General features: G+C 37.3%; 1 non-coding gene across 1 annotated transcript; it reads left to right on the plus strand.

The window, feature by feature from the left end:
* The first annotated feature begins 20,203 nt into the window (after positions 1–20,203).
* TRNAQ-CUG lies at positions 20,204–20,275 on the plus strand. The gene has a single exon. It is a non-coding gene; the product is annotated as a tRNA-Gln (tRNA).
* Positions 20,276–22,348: the final 2,073 nt, after the last annotated feature.

Consider the following 22,348-nt stretch of genomic DNA (forward strand, 5'->3'; position numbering starts at 1 on the left):
AATGAAGTGCAATCTTGGAGTTGATATATTTAAGTAGCAGGGGGTGTGGGGGGTGCAGGGGAGGCTTGCCCCCCTGCTTATACTTGGTGGAAAGTAATATGATTTATCTTGTTTAAACTCAGTATATGAATGGTGTGTGTTTTCAGGATTTTCAACTTTCAGGAATTTGGTTTCAGTGTTCTGAGTTTCAGTATTGTGATATCTCAGTATTATGAAGTGAAACCATATGTGTGTGTGTATATGTATATGTATATATATATATATATATATATATATATATATATATATATATATATATATATATATATATAGATCCACTTTGAATCATCGAATTTTCAGAAGATCGACGTTCTGATCAAGACCAGAACATCGAAGGTTCAAAATGAACCAAACAAAAACACTTACAAAAACTATTTTATGCAGGGGGGAAAAACTATTTTATGCAGGGGGGCTTTGCCCCCCTGCCCCTCCACTACCCCCTACTTTAATATTCCAACTCCGAGATCACACTACAGTGGGGTAAAGGAAATCTCCCGTTTACCGCTATATGTGGTAGCGTTAAACAGGAGATTTCCCGTACCCTACCTTCAATGCCAGCACTCAGGTGGCACACACACACACACACACACACACACACACACACACACACACACACACACACACACACACACACACACACATACACTACATGCAGGGAACCTTGCTGCCCTGCATACACACCCAAAATTCTACAATTTTACTTACCTGGTACTTCCACTTTCAACCTTTGATGTTCTGAACATCGATATTCTGGTCTCGATGATCAGAATTTCGATGTTCTGAGCATTAAATGATTCAAAGTGTATCCATATATATATATATATATATATATATATATATATATATATATATATATATATATATATATATATTTGAATGTATGTATATATCTTTCTATATAGATTGCTTGCCTTTGGTCAAACAGATATAAGATCGACATCTGTTTGGACAACACCATTTGGTCGACTGAAACAGATGAGTGACATGAGCAAGACTGACAATTCCTGGATATAGGAATATTCCTTTTCCCTAGGGCTTATGTGATCTCAGAGTTAGTATATATAATTAGTTATTGACATTTTGATGATATTATGGAGATTGATCTTGTGTCAATCCAATTAATTGGGCTACACACACGCACACATATGTATACACACATACATGTAAATATATGTATATATTTGTGTATGTACAAGTATATGATTATAATAGTAATCAACAATAGCCTTAGTCAACTTGCAAACCATTGAACACATCCATTGAGAGCCACTTTAGTTGTGGAGCACGTAAGCTAAAGCAAACTGTCACAAATGTAAACCAATTCCTTTATATTTGCAGTCCACATATTACATAAACACACCCAAATAAAAACAGCCCCTAAATCACTAGAAAAATGCCTGCAAATGAATTGCTTTACATTTGTTATCAAAATGCATCCAAATCAATCATACCTACTATACTAAAAAGGAACTGGAAAGCACAGTCCTACATACTACCTTATCCAATAGGCAGAACTGTTCTTATAAGTAGGTTTTTATCTCCATCTCCACCAATATGGTGCTATGTCCCCATACCCTTAACTCATATATACTAACTATACTAACACCATGATCACATAACCAAAAGCAATAGGAAGTTGCCAAGAATTACACTATAGCCAATAATCCACATCTTAGCTATGGCATAATTCAGTGAACATAACCAGTGACATTTTGTGCAAGAAAATCTAAATATGACAAAGGTAACCAAATGAATAGTAACCATATATGTATGCGAGTATATATAATTTGTTGAAACAGTAGTTCATGAACAAATAAATATGATTGAATTATAACCATTGTATCTCTGAGGCAGGCTTTACCATTAGTCTTGTAGGAGACTTATAGGTTCATAGGTTGATACTAGGCTATCTGCCCTAGGGCACTTATAAGCCTACCCAGAGTGTGTTTGGCTTTCACCACCCTTTTAGATTAGTTGACTGTGTCTCTGTATAGTAGGTCACAGAAGGTAGCCATATTAAGGTTAGTTTACTGTACCTCTGTCTAGCAAGGACACAGAAGAGATCCCAGGGGAAAACTTGCAGTCTCCCATCCACTCGTCAAGATTTCTCTTGAATAGGGCCAATGAGGGGCTCTGCCTAATATGGATTGGGATTTTGTTCCAGAGTGAGGGGAGTCTCTGGGATATGAATCTGTCCCTCAAGCATGTTCTGTTTATTTCTGTGCTGAGGTTCAAGTCCCTGGAGCATGTAGCTCTAAGGGACTTGGATTTCTTGAGGTGGAGCATGTCCATTAATTCTGGGTTGGATATTGCTTTATACGTCAGACACAGATCGTCCCTGAGTAGGCGGTATGCAACTGAGTAGAGCTGGAGTTTCTTTAGCTGAAGTGCATAGGGCATCTGTCTGAGTCCCTTGATCCTCTTGGTGAGGTACTTTTGGGGTCTTTCCAGTTGCTGCAGGTGTCGGGTAAGGTGCATCCCAAATGGGGCATTGTATTCAATTATGGGTCTGATAAGTGATGAGTAGAGGGGCACAATGATCTCTATTGATCTAGATGTGAACCCTTTCATGATAAGGTGGGCTATATAGAAGGTCTTTCTAACTACTTTGGCAACGTGATTGTCAAAGGAGAGATTGCTATCTACTTGGGTCCCTAGGCCACTAATTTCTTCTTCCGTACTTAATGGATTACCACCTATGTGGTAATTTGTGGGCACTTTGTTTTTCCCAAAGGGGATGACAATGCACTTTTTGGCATTTAGCTTTAGGCCATGGCTCTGGCACCAGTTATCCGTCTCTGTGAGACCCTTTTGAAGGATGCTTGTGCCAGCCGGAGAGTCGATTATGGCACCCAGTTTGCAGTCGTCTGCGAACTTTGTCAGCCATAGTCCACCCATGTTAGCCTGTACCTCGGAGAAATATATACCAAACAAGAGAGGTCCCAGGACTGAGCCTTGTGAGATGCCACTTGTAACTGGTTTAGAGTCCGACATGGCACCTGCAATTCTGATCATGTGGGTTTTATCCCTAGGCCAGTTTGCAACCCATCTTGTGACATAGGGGTTGATATTTAAGCTGGTGAGCTTATTTATGATGCCCGAGTGGGGTATTGTGTCAAAGGCTTTTGCAAGGTCCAGGTAGGCTGTATGGACAACCTTCCCTTCATCTATGGCTTTGGTAACAGTTTCAAAGAAGTCGACCAGGTTCAAGAGGCAAGATCTGCCCTTAACAAAGCTGAATTGGGTAGGATCCAGTGTCTGGAGGTTCCCAATGCCCTTATTTATGATTTCCATGATGATGCGCTCCATAGCCTTGCATACCAGGCTGGTCCCAGACTCTGTATATGATCATTTCTGGGATGTACTTTACCATGAGGCTTGCACCGGGGCAAATCTGTTACTCTACATTTCATCAATTATTTTTGATGAATTGTGCTTGATAGCTTGGAGGCTTTAAAAAATGACTGAAAACATATATATATATATATATATATATATATATGTGTATATTGGGGATAATGGAGCAGAATTTCCAATTCCCAACCTCCTAAGCATAAGGAACACAAAACCATGAGAATGGATGCTGCAATTTTTAGAAGCCATGGTTGTAATTTAGTAAAGTACATTTTCATTGTCCATGCTGTTGACTCTGGCAGTGTCCTGAAATGGAAGAAATTGCACTGTATAACTGTGCTCTGTGTATTTACTATGTATGCAAGGGCAGTGGGTGGGCAAATATGGTAATGAGGTACTGCTAGGCAAGGTTTAAACCAGTATTATTAATTATGAAAACTTGAAAGTGGTATAAAACTTTACAGAAGATTGTTCTAGTTTGAGTAGAAAGATTTTTCTTTGTGTGTATATAGATATATAAATAATACACACACACACACATATGCATACATGTGTATGTGAAGGGGGAATGGTGTTCCTACCTACACAAAGAATAGTTAGTTGAAGTCCTTGTTGAAGTAAAACCTATTCATGTCATTCATCTTACCAGAGATACATTTTGTGATGATTATGATTATATACCACAGATCTCACTGACTAAACAAAATGATGTACAACATACATAATGCAGTGATCCCAAAATCCAGTACAGCTTAGCACTGCTTTACTTATTTTGACTTCTAGGAAAACCAATAAGCTGATCATATCTGTGGTCACCTTCCTATAATCTCCAAAATCTGTCTCAGTTTAAAAGTCTTACCTTGGTTATCTGGTATTTTTACTGTATTGATAATAGTGAAATAGTTAATAATCATTATGCAAATCCCCAGAGGCTGCATTTTCCTGACATCTACAGTATTAAATTGGAAGTAGAAGTCTTCAATAGCTGTCTTTGTAGCTGTCCAGCCAGGCAGTATTTATTAGCATGTGGATAAGAGTATGCCAGGCCTATGCAGAGACCCTCCCTCCACCCCGGTTATGTTCTTCTGATTCTTTGTGCAGTAGGTAGGGCATGCCATAACAGCTCCATCAGATGACGGTATGCTGATTAGTAATGACAAGACAAGAATCATCTTCTACTATAATGGAGTGCAAGAAAAGGGACAAGAGGAGGTGTTATGGTACCCAGCATAACTATAAAAACAAAATATGAGAGTACAGGCAGAGTGCAATCACAACTCATTGTTTGCAGGCTCTAGGCATTATTGTTTCTGGAAACATACAGCATCCTTCCTCCATTATCAGTTCATGATGTATATGATATGTGCTGTAAATAAATTCATTTTTAAATTATGGCCCAGCATTCTGTAACAATCAGATTTACTCATAAATACAGCTAAATATTTGATGAGAGGGGGAAGCAGTGTTTAAATCCTTGTACTACATTCTCAAGCCCATCACAGTACTAATCAGGCTGTCCCCATTACTATATAGTGACCATGGTATCATCACAGTACTAATCAGGCTGCCCCCATTACTATATAGTGACCATGGTATCATCACAGTACTAATCAGGCTGCCCCCATTACTATATAGTGACCATGGTATCATCACAGTACTAATCAGGCTGCCCCATTACTATATAGTGACCATGGTATCATCACAGTACTAATCAGGCTGCCCCATTACTATATAGTGACCATGGTATCATCACAGTACTAATCAGGCTGCCCCCATTATTATATAGTGACCATGGTATCATCACAGTACTAATCAGGCTGCCCCCATTATTATATAGTGACCATGGTATTAATGTTACTTCAGTTGTAACTGCCACTTAGAAAATGGTATTATTCCTGCAGTAACTTCTTTGCAATATTAATCTGACAGATGAATCACTATAATGTACTACTAAACACTTTGTCTCTTATACAATACTGCTACACTTGTGTGCTAATTTGGAAGCCAGCCCTGTGCTGTGAACTCTGTTTTTTCCCTGTTATTGTAAATAGGTGGTGATGAAAAGGGACCGTTGTTGTCCATAGGACTAAACTTATCTGTTCAAAATAAATGTGTGTGTGTATATGTATATATATATATATATATATATATATATATATATATATATATATATATATATATATATATATACACATACACTAATTATTTACACTACTGAATCAAGCAACCACAAGTACAGTTTAATTAGAAACGGAAAGGGATAGATGTACCACTTGCTTCTGAAATGAGGTTTAAGATTTTTTATTTGTTAATTCATTAAGTACACCTGCTACTTTTCAGGGATGGCTCAGGTTCACACTCTGGTCAGTTACCTTTTTTGAGTCATGTGGGTTTGTAAGTAGAAGCAGAGGCACCAACCCCGTGGCTATAGTGCAAAGCTCATTAGCAGCTCATAGACATAACCCTTGGTACTAAGCTAATACTCAGAAAGTTTCAGAATAAGCTATTGAAACTGCAAAGTGCGTCCTTGTGCAGATATTAAAACCTGACCTCTTCCATTACCCTTGGGAATTCCATGGTCACTAACAATGTCCATATCAATGCACAAAATGGCAAATGTCTATCAAGGACTTCTTTTATAACTTTTTTTGTGGTAAGCAACATGTTACTGGCCTTACTTCATACTGGCCTGTCTGTTACCCTATTATTAAATGTTGATTCATTGTACAACTACTGTTTTCCAATTACTAAAATTGATGGTAGGTTATTTTTATTTCACAACATGCTTCCACAGCCTGCAGGAAAAGTACAGAAAAATGCCTCCCCTTTATACGTGGTTACTTTACATACATCTGTATTCATTCTCTTGTTGTGAGTCAGTCACTTGATAATACAGTACTACGTAGGGAAAGGAAGTCCAAAGGTACATCTCAAAGATGGGCTATAAAAAGTATAATGCTGAAAGCAGATTTTACTCAATTTGGAGGTAATTCTTAACAGAGTTTAAAAACACTAAAATGTAACATGTTCTATAACTGCTATAATTTCACATTTGTAATATTTAAAAAACATGTTACATTCTTAGCAGAGTTTAAATACCGTAAGATTTAACACATCCTAAAACTGCCATCTTTTTTGTCTTATTAGTAATATTTAAAAGATAGGTTGTGGTCTTGGCAGAGTTTAAATACCTAAGATTTAACATGTTCTACAATTGCTATAGTTTTTGTATTATTGGTAATGTTTAAAAATGTTACCCCCGACTTTATCTGTGTTTTTCACTTGCCTGTATCTGACCTTGTAAACTTTTATCTATGACATCATTATTACAACCAGATTAAATGGGACAATTTACACAGGATTTTTCTGAGTCAAAGAACTTAAAAATAAACAGATACAATACTGTTTAACATGCTAAGCATCTGAAAGTAGATGGTCTGATAACCACTAACAAATGTGTATCTTGGGGCAATGTGCATAAAGAATCCTATAATATAATTTTTCCTGTGATTTAAGAAAAACAGTCTGGGGATTATATCTTTCAGTTTCTTTATTCAGCAGATGACATGTCATGAACCTGTTACAGTAGTTAAGTTGTCATCTACTCTGTCCTATCCATGGGGTGCTGGATATAACCTTGGAAGTAACACAATAATTATTGTAACCTATTTATTCAAAATAAGGTCAACAAAGCTAGCCTTGCTTGAAAGTGCAACATGTTTGTTCAAAGTCAGGTTTGCATCCAAGACAATTACCACCATAACAAAATGCATTTTCTTCTAAATGCAGCAGTTTCAAGAGTTAAATGTAATTAGCAATGGAGTGTCTCACACAAAAATATTTTGAGTTGTTTTCTATTAGTAAATTTTTCCAGAAATATTAAACTTAAAGAATAATGCTTGAGAAGCTGTAATTCAAATAGAATGTTTTGCTCAGCAGTTCCGGAACCTGTAAATCTTCAGAAGAATGTTTCCATGACTTCTTGGGGAACAGAACCTTGTAGCTACTTGTATCCAAAGGATGAAGAGGCAAAGTCTGATGCCTGATATCAGCAGACCTTAATCCTTGATGTCTACCAGTCAGTTGTGCCAGTGTATCATGTGCAATCCTGAACTTTGCCGCATTCTGCTGTACCCTCCTCATATTGTGTCAGGCCAGCAAGTACATCAGCCGATGCTTTGCATGAGCTTTGCTCCAGGAAGACTTCATTACCTGCCCTAAGCTAGAGAAACTACTCCTTCAGATGTTTCATTCCTATTTCATGGCTACACTCAAACCTGTGGCAACAGTAAAGCATTCCCTAGATACTGGCAATTCCAGTCCTCATCTTGTCCCTTCATGAATGGACTAGTAGAAGCTTTGGATGAAAGAGAGAAATACACAATTGTGGCAAGCCTTCTAGTGAGCTGCAACAGTTTTAGGAAGTACCAAGTCTAGTGAGTGTAAAACCTGGTATAAAACTGTGAAATATTTATTTAAATGGAGATCACTGACCATCCTTTGAAATAGCACTAATCGGACTAAATGTTTGACTATCTGACAAATAATCTGGCCTGAGAATTTTAGTATCTAACTGGTATTTAACAGAAAATCTGAATTTCATAGAAAACAAAAACAGGTACTCCATAAGGTACCTCATTCTGATCTACTTTATGGGTTCAGAAGTAGTTACTAGGCTTGTAGTCAAGAAGCTTAGCCAAATGAAGTGGAGGAATTGTGATGCATTAGCCACCCAAGGAAGGAAATCTATTCCACATACTCTAAAGGTACATTTGTGATTACCCATCAGTTTGTTTAGTGTAGACTTGAAGATAACGAGGGTGTTACTTTGATTTGAAGGAGGAGTCTGTTTCAAAGAATGAGATGTGTTGGGCCTACATATCTATCAACAGCAAGACCTGTTCTGGTGTCAGTGAAGTCTGAGGTTGCTATTCACAAAAGCAAACTGATTTAGATCTTGGGACTCTTGGTCATGTATGTCATTCTTTGAGTTCAGTCATTATAGTCTTCATGATCTTGCATGTGATACTAGTGAGACTTATGTATCTATAATTATCAGGATCTCTGGTGGGCTGCATGTATGCTATGGTACCACTATTGCCATTCTCCAAGACTCTGTGACCTTGGACGAATAGTTTTAAAAGTGTCCCAAGTTAGGCTATGTTTTGAAGTGACCAAGAAACAACCAATGATATAAGGGCACATAGAGCTAGTTTATTTAGTTTTAGGCAATGCAAATAAGGCTTGTTCTTTGGTCACTTTGTGAGGAAGGGTAATCTGGGGGCAATGAGGGACAGTAAGGTGAGTAGGCAAAGATAATTTGAAGCTGAATTTGTCACTGAAGATATGGGCCATGGCTTCTCAATCAGAATAAGTGGTACTATTTGATATCAGCTTAGAGCAGTACTGAGTGAAATATGAGTTTCCTAATTTCACTGTCTAAACTTGCATATGTTAATGGTGAGCTTAATGCTATTTCTCTTCATAGGAGCAACAATCTCACACTTAAATTGCAGTTTGTCATAGCCATTTGTGAAAGATCCTTTCACAACCTCACCTCAGCCATATGGAATGATCTCACCACAGATATGACTTTCCTATAAAAATGCTTTGCTTTTTAACGAGACCATGATCTTATCTGCTGCAAGAAAATAAATGCAATGTTTTAAGAGATGTGAACTTATATTATTTCAGTGTTCTGTCTGTTGTTTGGTTAATCCTGTGGATATACAGATCATTGTAATATTTGTTTTTATTAATTTCAAATAATTGATATGTTTTGCCTTAATTATGTACATTGTTTATTTCTATGTATGTAGTCCTGCCTATTTCTACAATTTATTGCATTTGTCTATGTATATTGTTAGTAATTTTAAATAGCTTTATTTTGTTTAATTTCTATTTACATCTGTTTTTCAGGTATATATTGATTACTGTACATCTGGATATTGCATGTTTTAACTGTTTATCTCTGCCTTGAGGCCTGTGCCCTTGAAATTGGCTGAAAATAGTCTTCACCCAGTTAATAATCAATGAATAAATAAGCCTTTGTGATTGTCTTCAATGTCAGTGGCAACCTTAATCTTCAGGCTAGCCTTGCATTTTGTTATGGTGCACTTAATGCTTTTGCTAGCCATTTTAAGTCTTTTTTATGCTGGGGGTCAGGATATTTTTTATAAGTAGCTATTAGTTTATTCCTCTTGTTCTAAACATAGTTTGCTGATGAGATTTCTACTAAATGAGTTTATTTTTAAATTTATTTTTGTGCTTATGAAGGCTGGTAGCAGATGCTTCAGTACAGCTATTTAGTTGGGAGCAGAACTGGTACACGTGCTATGGCAGTGATAGTTGGGTAATTTCAGATGGCATACATGTAGTATGGCACTGATAGTGGGCTAATTTGAGATGGCATGCATGTGCTATGGCACTGACAGTGGGGTAAATTGAGATGGCATGCATGTGCAATTGCACTGATAGTGGGGTAATTGAAATGGCATATATATGCAATGGCACTGATAGTGGGGTAATATTTGAGATGGCATGCATGTGCAATGGCACTGATAGTGGGGTAATATTTGAGATGGCATGCATGTGCAATGGCACTGATAGTGGGGTAATTGAGATGGCATGCATGTGCAATGGAAGTGATAGTGGGGTAATTGAGATGGAATGCATGTGCAATGGCACTGATAGTGGGGTAATTGAGATGGCATGCATGTGCAATGGCACTGATAGTGGGGTAATTGAGATGGCATGCATGTGCAATGGCACTGATAGTGGGGTAATTGAGATGGCATGCATGTGCAATGGCACTGATAGTGGGGTAATTGAGATGGCATGCATGTGCAATGGCACTGATAGTGAGGTAATTGAGATGGCATGCATGTGCAATGGCACTGATAGTGAGGTAATTGAAATGGCATGCATGTGCAATGGCACTGATAGTGGGGTAATTGAGATGGCATGCATGTGCAATGGCACTGATGGGGTAATTTTGAGATGGCATGCATGTGCAATGGCAGTGATAGTGGGGTAATAGTGAGATGGCATACTTATGAGTCATCACTGACTCTGCCATCATGTGTCTTTAGTGCAATAATGTTTCATTGTAGTGAGTTTCATTGCCATATAATGTATAATGCAAGCTGGCAGTACAGTTTTTGGAGGGTTCCCCTTTTTTTTCACTGTTGTATGACCATGGAGTTGGTATATATAATTTTGGTGGGATAAGGGCCTGGAGATTTGTGGTAAATTTGCAATGATGTGTGAGCTGAAAGACGGTGCATCATGTTTATGTAGGTAAACCCATTTAAGACATAGTCCTATACGTAGTTTCAAATACTGCCAGTCAAGTATGTCAAACTGACTTTAGTGTAGTCCCTAAATATCGCTGGGTTCTTGGAGTGAATGGCAGCTGTTCTAAAGAGGATAATAACATGATAGTCTTCACCAAGGAGGTAGGAATACTTGGAGGGTTATAGGTATAGGATATCTTGGAAAGGATAACATGTAGAAGATTTGCACCTGTGGGTGGGAGGACTACGTTGTGTGGAGAATTAGCATTTGCAAAATTAAGGAATATCTGTATGTATTTATTATTAGTTGTGCACATCTGCCAGGTGATGAAAAGATGGTTAAAGTTACTTATCAGCAACATGTTAGGTTTGGTAGCTATTTTTATCTGGGTTAAGTATACTTTATACTTAGGAGAAGAAATGAAGAAGGACATTCAATTGGCAATTATATGATAAATTGGTTATGTTGTCTGTTACTACAAGCTCAAGAAGTTCCAAGTTAGCATGAAGTGAGATTTGACATGAGATGATGGCATTATGGGTAAATACAGATTTGCCTCTCACAGCTCCCAAAGGGTATGAACTCATGCTAGGCAGTGATTCCCCATAGAGATGGAGTGCTAACAATATACTGAGACCAGGTGTCCGTAATTACTCCGGGAATGTGCTCAAGATTTAGGAAGGCGCATACACTAACAGTTTCTTGTTTAGACTTCTAGTGTTAGGCAGCATTATCTTAATGCTCTCCAAGTTAAAAATTAGTATGTTGGAATGTACAGAAATTGAAACTTACCTAAAAAGACACAATGGGGCAGCAGATATTTTAGTTAGTATGAAAAAGTCACTCGGGAGATGTACAGACAATCTTTAACATAGCACATATCTGTCACATACTCTTATCAATGGAATGACACCAAGTTAGTCATTTATTGAAGATAAGTATCTTGTCCTTAAACTTTGATATTATTCTCAGAAAAGGTAGAATATTGTTTAAAACTTGGGTTTTATCTGCAGTGGACACATGTATAGGGAGTTCGGTCGTGACTTTCTACACCCCCCTTAGACTAGAGTGAATAAAATTATTTACCACCATATGGGTAACCACAATGCTGTAGTCATATTTACAGCAGTGGAGAGTTCTAAGCACCGAAGTGGCATCATGAATCCTGGCATCGGAGAGAGAGCTCACCATCGGCCCCCAATAGATGAAATTCTTTCTCTTTCTGCCTTCCTCAATTAATTACTTATTACAGCTGAGTGCGCCTCCAGTCGTTTCTGCAGTTACCTCCTGCTGTGCCTCCAGATGTCAAATATTACTTTTTCATATTTGCATTAATAATACCAAAACCTTGCTACATACAAGGTATCAGAATATTTCATCTTGAAGCATACATAATGGCAAATACAACTGTGTTGATATTTGACCTCTGTCAGTGAGTATTTGTTAGAACTGTAAGGTGATACCTTCAATTTTAAAGGCTCGAGCCACACCCTCTGGGAGTTAAAGGTACAGACTCAAAAGAGCTGTACTGGAGGGAATGAAGGAATCCCCTCCATTAAGGATATATAGTGTAAAAGCCTTACTTTGGGCTGAAGCAGAATGAGAATGTATAGATAAAGCTATATATATATATAGAGAGAGAGAGAGAGAGAGAGATAAAGACCAACACAAATGTTATCCAAAACATGCCAGTAATTCATTATACTGATAACACAACATTATCCACACAGTAGATCAAAAAAGAAATTTCCTTTACTGATTTACTACCCATAATCCCAACACACATTTAGTTCATTTTTATCTGAATAGTGGCAGTATTACAGAATGTGTTTTTAACATAAGGCTCCTCTCCACACCAGGTTTAATGACAAGATACAAGGTATAAACCACAGACTTTAAAGCGCTTTTCGTTTGATTACCTCAAACTTCATCAAAAAGTATTGCAAATAAACAGATACCCAGCATTTAAACACAAAAGTGCGGGAAATTGAGGTTCTTAATTAAGTTTTAAAGTCATACAAGTTCAATAAGTAAAAAATATGTATCCACATAATAAGAAAAGTTTTCAAAAGAAACACTGAAACAACATTCTACGTATGAACATTTAAAACAATCTACTATATCAGTAGAATAAATGGTATATTATATACAATAAACATCTAATTAAAAATATTGTTAATATTATTAAAAAATTATTAATATTAATATGCCAAGTAAATTTAATCTTTGCAGACTCCTAAGTCTCAATAAACAGGGGTCGATTTATTTATTGATCCACATGAACGTCGACTTCCAACTGCCTACGGAGAGTGTGACATTTTTGATACTGTTTGTGATTTGGATAATATCAGCATTAATGAATGTGATTCTTATGATGAACAACTTAATGTAGGCGTTGAAATTTCTAGTCCTAGCATTATATATAATAAGAACAGAGACTTTAAAGTGTATAACTTTTCTGGTGGTACTTTTTCTTTAGAAATGGTAGATTTGTTATCCAAGGGGTACACATATGTCCCTTGGTTTAAAATGGATGTCAGCAGACTCATATTGGAATTGAAAGTTTTCACTAGGAAACTAAATTTAGGTTTATTCTTCAAGGATTCTGGTCGGACACTTTCTGATGAACGGTTCCATATACCCAGTACATTTAACCCTCCACTTCATCCGTTGTTACAGGTTTTTGAGCAAGTAAGCGAGTTAGACTTAAGAAGTTTAGGTTCAGAAATTAATAATAAACACCATAATTCGAGCCATTTGGTCAAGGAAGAAAGAGATATCTTTGACTTTTTTAAGTCTCAAGATATCAGAATTTGCAAACCCGATAAAGGGGGTGGTTTTGTTGTTTTCGACAATAATGATTATACCACTCGTATGTTAGCCTTATTAGGCAATGACACTTACCAGACTAGTTCTAGATCTGAAGTTAATACAGCATATGGTCTTGTTAAATCTTGCCTTTATGATTTATTGATTGATGGTCGTATCGATCAAAAGATATTTAATTATATGTTCACTGCCTTTCCTAGGTATCCCATATTATTTGGGATCCCTAAAATTCATAAGGATGTAAATAATCCACCAATGCGACCTCTAATTGATGGCCGAGGCTCTCCGACATATGCTTGTTCAAAAGTGGTAGATGTTTATTTGCAGAAATATGTGCTTCTTGAACCACAAATTTCAAAAGATTCTTGGTCCTTTTTGGCTAAAATTAATGACCTAAACTTTAGTAATGATTACAACTTCCTTACTATTGACATAAAGGACCTGTATACTTGTATTCCACATGTTGTAGCAATTGAATGGGTAGCTGATGTAATGAGGAAACATGGAGCTTCCATTGTTGAAACTTCCCTCATTATGGAATTGTTAGAATTAGTGTTGATGAACAACTACTTTATGTTTGACAACAAATTTTATCTCCAGAAAACTGGTTTGGCAATGGGCTCTCCTTGTGGAGCCAGTGTTGCCAATCTGGTTATGGCTCAGTGGGAGTCAATGTCTGTTTTTGACTCCAAAGTCAATGTTTATTTTGATGACATTATTTATTATACTCGGTTTTTGGATGATGTGTTCATCCTGTTGAAAGGTAATGACACAATGGCTTCAAATTAGGTTGGTTGGTTTAATTCTTCAACTACCTTTTTGGAATTCACGTATACATTCCATGTTGATACTATCGCCTATCTTGACATTTTATTAACTAAGAATTTGGAGTTAGGTTGCTTTACTTCTCAAGTACATCGTAAGGCAACATACTCCAATTCTTTTCTTCATTTTTCAAGTTGCCACCCCTTCCACCAAAAAAGATCGGTGGTTAAGGGGCAGTTGGTGAGGGCTGCGTATCTGCACATTACAATTTGATTTTACTAATGAATGTAATTTATTGAAGGAAATGTTTATGCACCGGGATTATCCTGAGTGTTTGATTGATGAATTAATCAGAGAGGTTGATCATAAGCGGTGTACTGACCAACTTAGACCTATTTTAGTTGTTAACAAAATACCTCTTGAGACGGACATTTCTGAGTCACAAATAATTATGGACACTGAGGTCGGATTGGCCATGTGTAGTGAGCAAAATTTTCAATTCACTTTCATTACATCTTTCAACTCCCAAACTAAATCTATTATCAGCGTTATTGATAAGAATTGGAATAGTTTTAGAGGTGATATTAGTTTTTATTCACTTTTTGGACCAAAACCGAAGTTTGTCTTTAAGAAGGGAAGAAATGTCAAAAATTTTCTTGAAGGAACTAAAAGGCCATTCATTAGGGCAATTGGCATGTTTAAATGTGAAAGTTGTAAGTTTTGTAAATACATGCAATGTACTCAACAGTTTACCATTGGCGATAGAACCTTCAAATTGAAGGGTAAATATAATTGTAACAGCAAATTTGTTGTCTATTTGGCCCACTGCTCATTTTGTCCTGCATTCTATGTGGGCAAAACTGAACGGTGTTTAAAAGAAAGGGTATGCGAACATCAGTATGCCATTTCACATAAAGATGCTAATGCCTTGGCCAAGCATATCCAGGTTCATTCTACACACAAGTTTGAATATTTTGTTATTGATCAGTATGTTCAAGATATAAGGGGTGGACCGGCCTCGTTTAAACTGGAAGAGTTACAGCTCTTGTGGCAGATTAGGCTTAATGCCTTCATCTATCCTGGATTGAATGAGGCCTGTTCAATTTCCTGTTTATTGAAACTTAGGAGTCTGCAAAGATGAAATTTACTTGGCATATTAATATTAATAATTTTTTAATAATATTAACAATATTTTTAATTAGATGTTTATTGTATATAATATACCATTTATTCTACTGATATAGTAGATTGTTTTAAATGTTCATACGTAGAATGTTGTTTCAGTGTTTCTTTTGAAAAATTTTCTTATTATGTGGATACATATTTTTTACTTTTTGAACTTGTATGACTTTAAAACTTAATTAAGAACCTCAATTTCCCGCACTTTTGTGTTTAAATGCTGGGTATCTGTTTATTTGAAATACTTTCTGATGAAGTTTGAGGTAATCAAACGAAAAGCGCTTTAAAGTCTGTGGTTTATACCTTGTATCTTGTTGTCATTAAACCTGGTGTGGAGAGGAGCCTTTTGTCAACTTGCGTTTTTTACTAGTTTGTTGTGCCGTGTTGCAGTTTTTAACATAAGGGTTAGGGTTTGGGTTAGTATCCATTACTAGGGTACCTTTAGTAATGCATGCTAACCCTAAACCTACCCCTGCCCCTATCCCTGACCATGCACCTTACATTAAAGCTCTTTCCATAACAGTAACCCTACTTAAGACAGTTTGGATACTCACCAAGCACACAGATACAAAACCACTAAATCTATCACCTTTCCTGACCCTAAATATAACCCTACCCCCCCCACACACACACACGCACACACTCTAACTCTATCCCTTTACCTAAGCGTTATCCTGACCCTAGAACTCGCATATAGTCATGCATACACTAAATGTATCTACTTAACCCTGACCATAAAATGCACACACACACACACACACACACACACACACACACACACTCACTTGCAGATAAATTAAACCATACCCCCTTACCTAGCCTCTACTCTAACCCTAAAAGACACACCAGGACACAAACTCCAAGCTCTACCACAAAGGGGCTTAACTTTGTCAGTCCTACCGGAAGTCACCCAATCTGCTGTTCACACAAAATGACTTTCACACAACATGCATTACAGTTCACTTAGTCACACACAAGGTGTCAAACAACTGATCTGTAATATATATATTTAATAGGTTTATCACAGTCTTGAAAATCATAATCCTGAGACTATAATATTGAAAGACCAAAATGCTGAAGATGAAAATGTCTAAAAATCGGGAATACCAAATACTCCTACCAATGTGAACACGAGTGCTTAGATGCATCCTGCAGGGGTTGTGAACCTAGCTAGGAACGAGTGCTTACATACATCCTGCAGGGGTGTGAACCTAGGAAAGAGTGCTTACATACATCCTGCGGAGGTGTGAACCTAGGAACGAATGCTAAGATGTGGCTTGCAGGGATATAATTCCAGGGGTTCTATATTGTTGTCTTCAGCATTTTGGTCTTGGGATTATGATCTTAAAGATCATTATAGTAAACAATATAGATTATCTATTTACATTTATTTACTGAGAAATTCTGACTGGGTACAACACCCTAGTCAGTGGAGTCTCAGCAAAAAAAGTTCCAAACAATTAAGTACATTAAAATGTATTTCTCTGATTGTTAAACTGCACACGATTCAGTCAGAACTAAGTTAATAATAGTTGAGCCACTGCAACAGAATGTTGCAAATGTATTATATAGTTTCCATTAGGAAACAGAACTGAGGTGAAAACAAATGAAACATTACAATTTAGGCAAGATATGTGGTAAAAAAGGAATGAGACTAGAAAAGTGAAGTTGTGATTAGTGGGAGAGAGGTAGAAATCAGATGCACTATGAGGTTTTATGCCTTGGAACATGCATTTATGTAGATAAGAGTCTGGTTAATGTTTGTATATGGATGGTGTGAATGAGAGAGGTTAGTGGTAGATGAAGAGTGGTCAGATTTAGAAAGACAGTCCTATTCATACTGGAGCAGCTGATGGGGAGATACTTGAATGGATAGTGTTATCAAAGGAGGTGACTGTGCCCTTAGTCATGAGTAGCTTGTGGTTAAAGAAGAGCAATGACATTCCCATTTGGAAGACAGATATGATTTTAGTTGCGTTTTAAATAGCCTGAGGTTACTAATTTCACAAACTGGTAGGGGGAGAAAATTCTAATGTTTGGTGGCACTGCATGAGTAAAGGGCTTTGCCATATGAATTGCTGGCTGAGGATATGAGTATTGGAGATTTTTCTGAGGATCTGAGGGGCCTAGCTAGGGAATACCAGGCCATGATAGAATTGAGAGCTGGGCATTTATCAGAACTCCGGATATTTTTGTGTGCTTGCTCTAGATGGATTAGTTTAAGTACATTGGGGAATTCAAGCTACTGAAGTTGATTAACTGATTCATTGTGGCGAGTTTGAGTAGAAGGGCTGGTAGCAAATGTTGAGATTTTATTGCAAGTTTGGCCTAAAGCTTAGTATAGAAGTCCACATACTATGTCAGCTTGCATTTTAGTTGACAGAGTATCATGTGTGACCATTTGAGTTGATTTTTGTTTGTGGGCATTTGAATGTGTGCATGTTTGATCTAGTGTAGAAAGTGAGTGTGTCTGTGAGTGTAAGTTAGCATTAAAGTAAAGGTTAAGTTAGGTGATAGCTTCAGTGATGCATGTGTCTGGGAGCTAAACGTTTGTGCAAGTGTTGCTGGTCTGGGTTAGAATAAAGGTTAGGAAAGGAATTATTGTAGTGTAGTATGTCTGTATAAGATTGTAGTGTGTGTTCAAGACTGACTTGTCTAGTAGTGTTATGGAAGGTAGTTTTATAAGGTAACTCCAAAGACACAACAGACCACAGCGCCAAATCAGATGAGACAAGGAATGAGATGCAAACTCCAAGAATTAAACTTTATTTTGTTTCGGTTAAGCGCTTTCTTCTCCTACTAGAGACTTCCTCAGAACAAATACATTATAAAAACCCAGCCCTTAAATACCCTTTTCTTAATAGTGTCACATGATGCCTAATTAATTAGTTACTAAAAACAACCTAATTACACTTAAAAATACATACAACCAACGTTGTGTATGAATTAACAAGTGGTCGAATCCACACGTACTTTAAAAGGTTTAAAAGTTTATGTTTTAAACATGTTATTAACTATGTACACTTAAATAAGTATTTAAACCTTTTAAAGTACATGTGTGGATTCAACCACTTGTTAATTCATACACAATGTTGGTTGTATGTATTTTTAAGTGTAATTAGGTTGTTTTTAGTAACTAATTAATTAGGCATCATGTGACATGATCATGTGTTTGCATCTTTGCCTCCCATTTGTTATATACAGGTGGTACCTCACAATTCAACCATCTCGCAACCTGACCATTTTGCAATTCAACCTCGCTTTCAGCCACCCTGGAGTCCTGCAATTCAACAGACATATTGCAATTTGACCCAGAAAGGAGGCTGAAAATTTGTTCATTGTTTCCTGTTGTGTTTATGTAGTACAGTCATTTCTTTTAATTGTTGCGAATAAGTGACAAAATGAAGCCAAAGAAGAGTGTTACTGGCAGGAAAAATAAGTGGCTGAGCATTGAAACGAAAAAAGAAGTTTCGAAAAAAGATGATAAAATCAAAACTACCTGTAATGTGGAAATCAAATGTCAAAACTTGGGTAGATCAGACAGTTTTCAAGGACTGGATTTTCAAGGAGTTTGTTCCAAGTGTCGAGAAGTACCTGACCGAGAACAATTTGCCAATGGAAGCTTTTCTGCTTCTGGACAATGCCTCTGCCCTGGACAATGCCTCTGCCCACCCACGAGAGTTAGAGGAAATTCTTCAGCTAGACTATGATTTCATCAAGGTTCAGTTCCTGCCTCCCAGCACAAATTCTCTCATTCAGCCTATGGATCAATATGTCAGTGCCTGCTTCAAGACTCTCTACACAAAAGCACTTTTCTGAGATAAAACACTGAAGAAATTCTGGAAGACTGAGTTCAACATCCTTCATGCCATATCATTCATCAAAAGTGCCTGGGATGGAGTGTCACAGAAAGCCCTTTGTGCAGCCTGGAGGAAACTAGTTCCTTCCTTTTCCCAGAACGAAACCATGGATGAAGCAGCTGATGATGCTGATGCAGCTGAACTGCTGCAAGACATCGTTTCCACAGCAGAGCACCTGGCATAGGGGAGGTGGATGATGCAGATGTGGAGGGACTGCTACAAGACCATGACGACAAGCTCACAATGGAAGAACTTACAGCACTTTGCAGTGAGCAGTTCAAATTAAAAGAAAGGCAAATTTCTTCTGAAGATGTGGATGCCAGGGAAAAAGGACCTATGCCAACAGCTTGCATTAAATAACTTTTATCCAACTGGGAGAAGGTGCAGGCTACAGTCCTGGAGTGACATCCCAACACAGGTGACATGAACAGGATGATGGACTTGTTTGACAGCACAATCATGCACCACTTCAAGACCATCCTAAAAATGAGGGAGAAACAAGTCACCCTGGTCAAATTTTTTTCACCTACATCTGACAAAAAACACAGGGAACCTGTAGGACAGGGTGAAGACTCCCCTTCCAACAACTAATGACTAAGTTGACTCTGTAAATAGTGCAAATATGGTGACTCATATTCAGTTTTTAGCATGGACACTGGTGGGGCTAGGCAGAGAGAATGGGTGCAAGTGTATGATGCTGACTCACCTGAATGAATGAGCCAAGTAGGGGAGCCACTGAGTAAAGTCCTGGAGAAGGATTAAAAAAAACACACACCAGTAGACACTGCAGTGTGTGCTATTTCTTTTGGGGGTGTGAACAGGAAACTGTTATAAAATGTTTTAAGAGATCATTTATATCTCATTAAAGTGAACTAAATGCTGGTTCCATGGTGTAGTGGTTAACACTCTGGACTCTGAATCCAGCGATTTGAGTTCAAATCTCAGTGGAATTTGTTGGGTCTTCAGTTTTAGGTGGCCATTGTGGTGCAGCAGCCAGCATTGTCGCCTCACAGCAAGAGGTTCTCTGGTTCAAATCTCAGCTGGATTGTCGTCTGTGTGGAGTCTGCATGTCCTCCCTGTGGTCTCAATGGTTTCTTCCGGGTACTCCAGTTTCCTCCCACATCCCAAAGGCATGCAGTAGGTGGACTGGACACTCTAAATTGGTCATAGGTGAGAATGTGTGCACAAGTGAGTGATGCAAATGAACTACTGTGGCAGGGCTAGCCACCCGATGGTGTAAACCTGGTCTCAAAATGATTGGCACTGTGGAAGTGACACCCCAACCCCATGTGCAAAATGGGAAAAGGGGTTGAGGATGGCTGGATGGATTAAAGTGAACTAAATAAAACATTAATCATAATCAGAGCCAACATATATTAATTTTATAATTGCTATTGCACAATGATGTAATGACCATGCATTTTAACTGGACAGGAATCATTTTAGTCTCCATTCTTAGATGGATTTAACATCAAATAAATTTGTATATGACATATGAGCCACAGTTTTAGGAATGTACATTAGTCCTCATTCTTCTTCCATCCCTCCTCCACATCCTCTCCTCCATTTAAGAGATGTTCTACACTTCAAATTATGGTGAGCTACATTTTCTTTGAATTTGTAGTGTATTTTTTAATTTTGTTTGGGGTGGGAATGAATTAATACATTTTCTATACATTTGTATGGGAAATGGCATCTCACAATTCAACCGCCATTCTGGAATGGATTATGACTGAATTGTGAGGTACCAATTGTATATGCATGGCTGTATGTGTAGATGTATATAATTGTCTTGTCTGTTTCTTCGACCCTTTCTGCAGCTGACATCTTTCTGCATCTGCACTTCTATCTAATATGCTAGCTAAGCATAATCATTTCATACATGAACAGTAAAAAACAGATTTTAACAAATGTTTTTATAGACTTCCTAAGACAAAGCAATTATAACTGGTTACATTACAAAAAAATATGGAAACTAATTGTCACAACACGTTGCTGACAATGCTGGATCTAAATAAACCAGGTGTTGAATGGAAAAATACATTTCCCCTTATAATAAATTGTCTGTTTTCAGTCCAAAACAAGTAGTTAATTATTGAATGAGGAATAATATCTGTCAGCAATTTTAAAGATATACTTGCAGAGGCCTTGAACTAGCGTGAGACGGTGACCAAGTAACCTTTAACCTTAGATCACAAGTTGGAAATTACTTTTAAAGGTACCTTGCTTATTATTTTCTTGATTACACAACAATTAAATAAGACATAAATTAACTGTGAGACAAAGGTACGGGTAGAAAACACAAAATGTCATCATTTAATGGAAAGCTGATTCCTATATGTACAAAAGTCAAGAGTGTATGAAAAAGTTCCTTAACAAAAAGTAACTTGTAACAAATTTACATGAATCACTGCAAAGTAAAGAGACAAGTAAAATTTAGAAGTGTAACATCATCCCAAGCAGCAAATAAGATGATAAAATATTATTTCTCTCCAATTGAAAATAAACCTTGTATATCAATGGCAATTCCAGGAATTTGCAAAGGGGGGAGGGCTCAATCTAGTTAGTTAACTACCGGGTTGGAAGTGCAAAGGAGATTATGTCTTGGATATTGTAAGGAAGCACTGGCCCATTATAACAAGGAATAATGATCTTAAAAAGATAGTGGGTGAACGACAACTTTATCTTTAAAGGATCTTTAAAACAGATGCTTTGTTATCCCAAAATAGTTTATTGATGGTAAAGCTACTAGGAATAAAATGGGTTCCACTTATAAAGGAACTAGGCCATGTCATACTTGTAAGTGCTGCAGTTATATTGACACTACTGGTATGTTTATACATCCAGATCAGGGTAAACAGTATGTGTTTGATGTTCAAGCTACTTGTACCTCTTCTCATGTGGTCTTTTAGCATGCTGCGCTGCCTGCACAAAGTTCTATGTAGGCAAGACTGATGGACAGTTGAAGGAACGTATAGTAGAACACTTAAGGCATATAAATAATGGTACTGACTGCAGTGCTCTTT

The sequence above is a fragment of the Protopterus annectens genome, chromosome 13.part0, assembly GCF_019279795.1.
Source record: "Protopterus annectens isolate FY-2018-M chromosome 13.part0, PAN1.0, whole genome shotgun sequence".
Taxonomy (NCBI): domain Eukaryota; kingdom Metazoa; phylum Chordata; order Ceratodontiformes; family Protopteridae; genus Protopterus; species Protopterus annectens.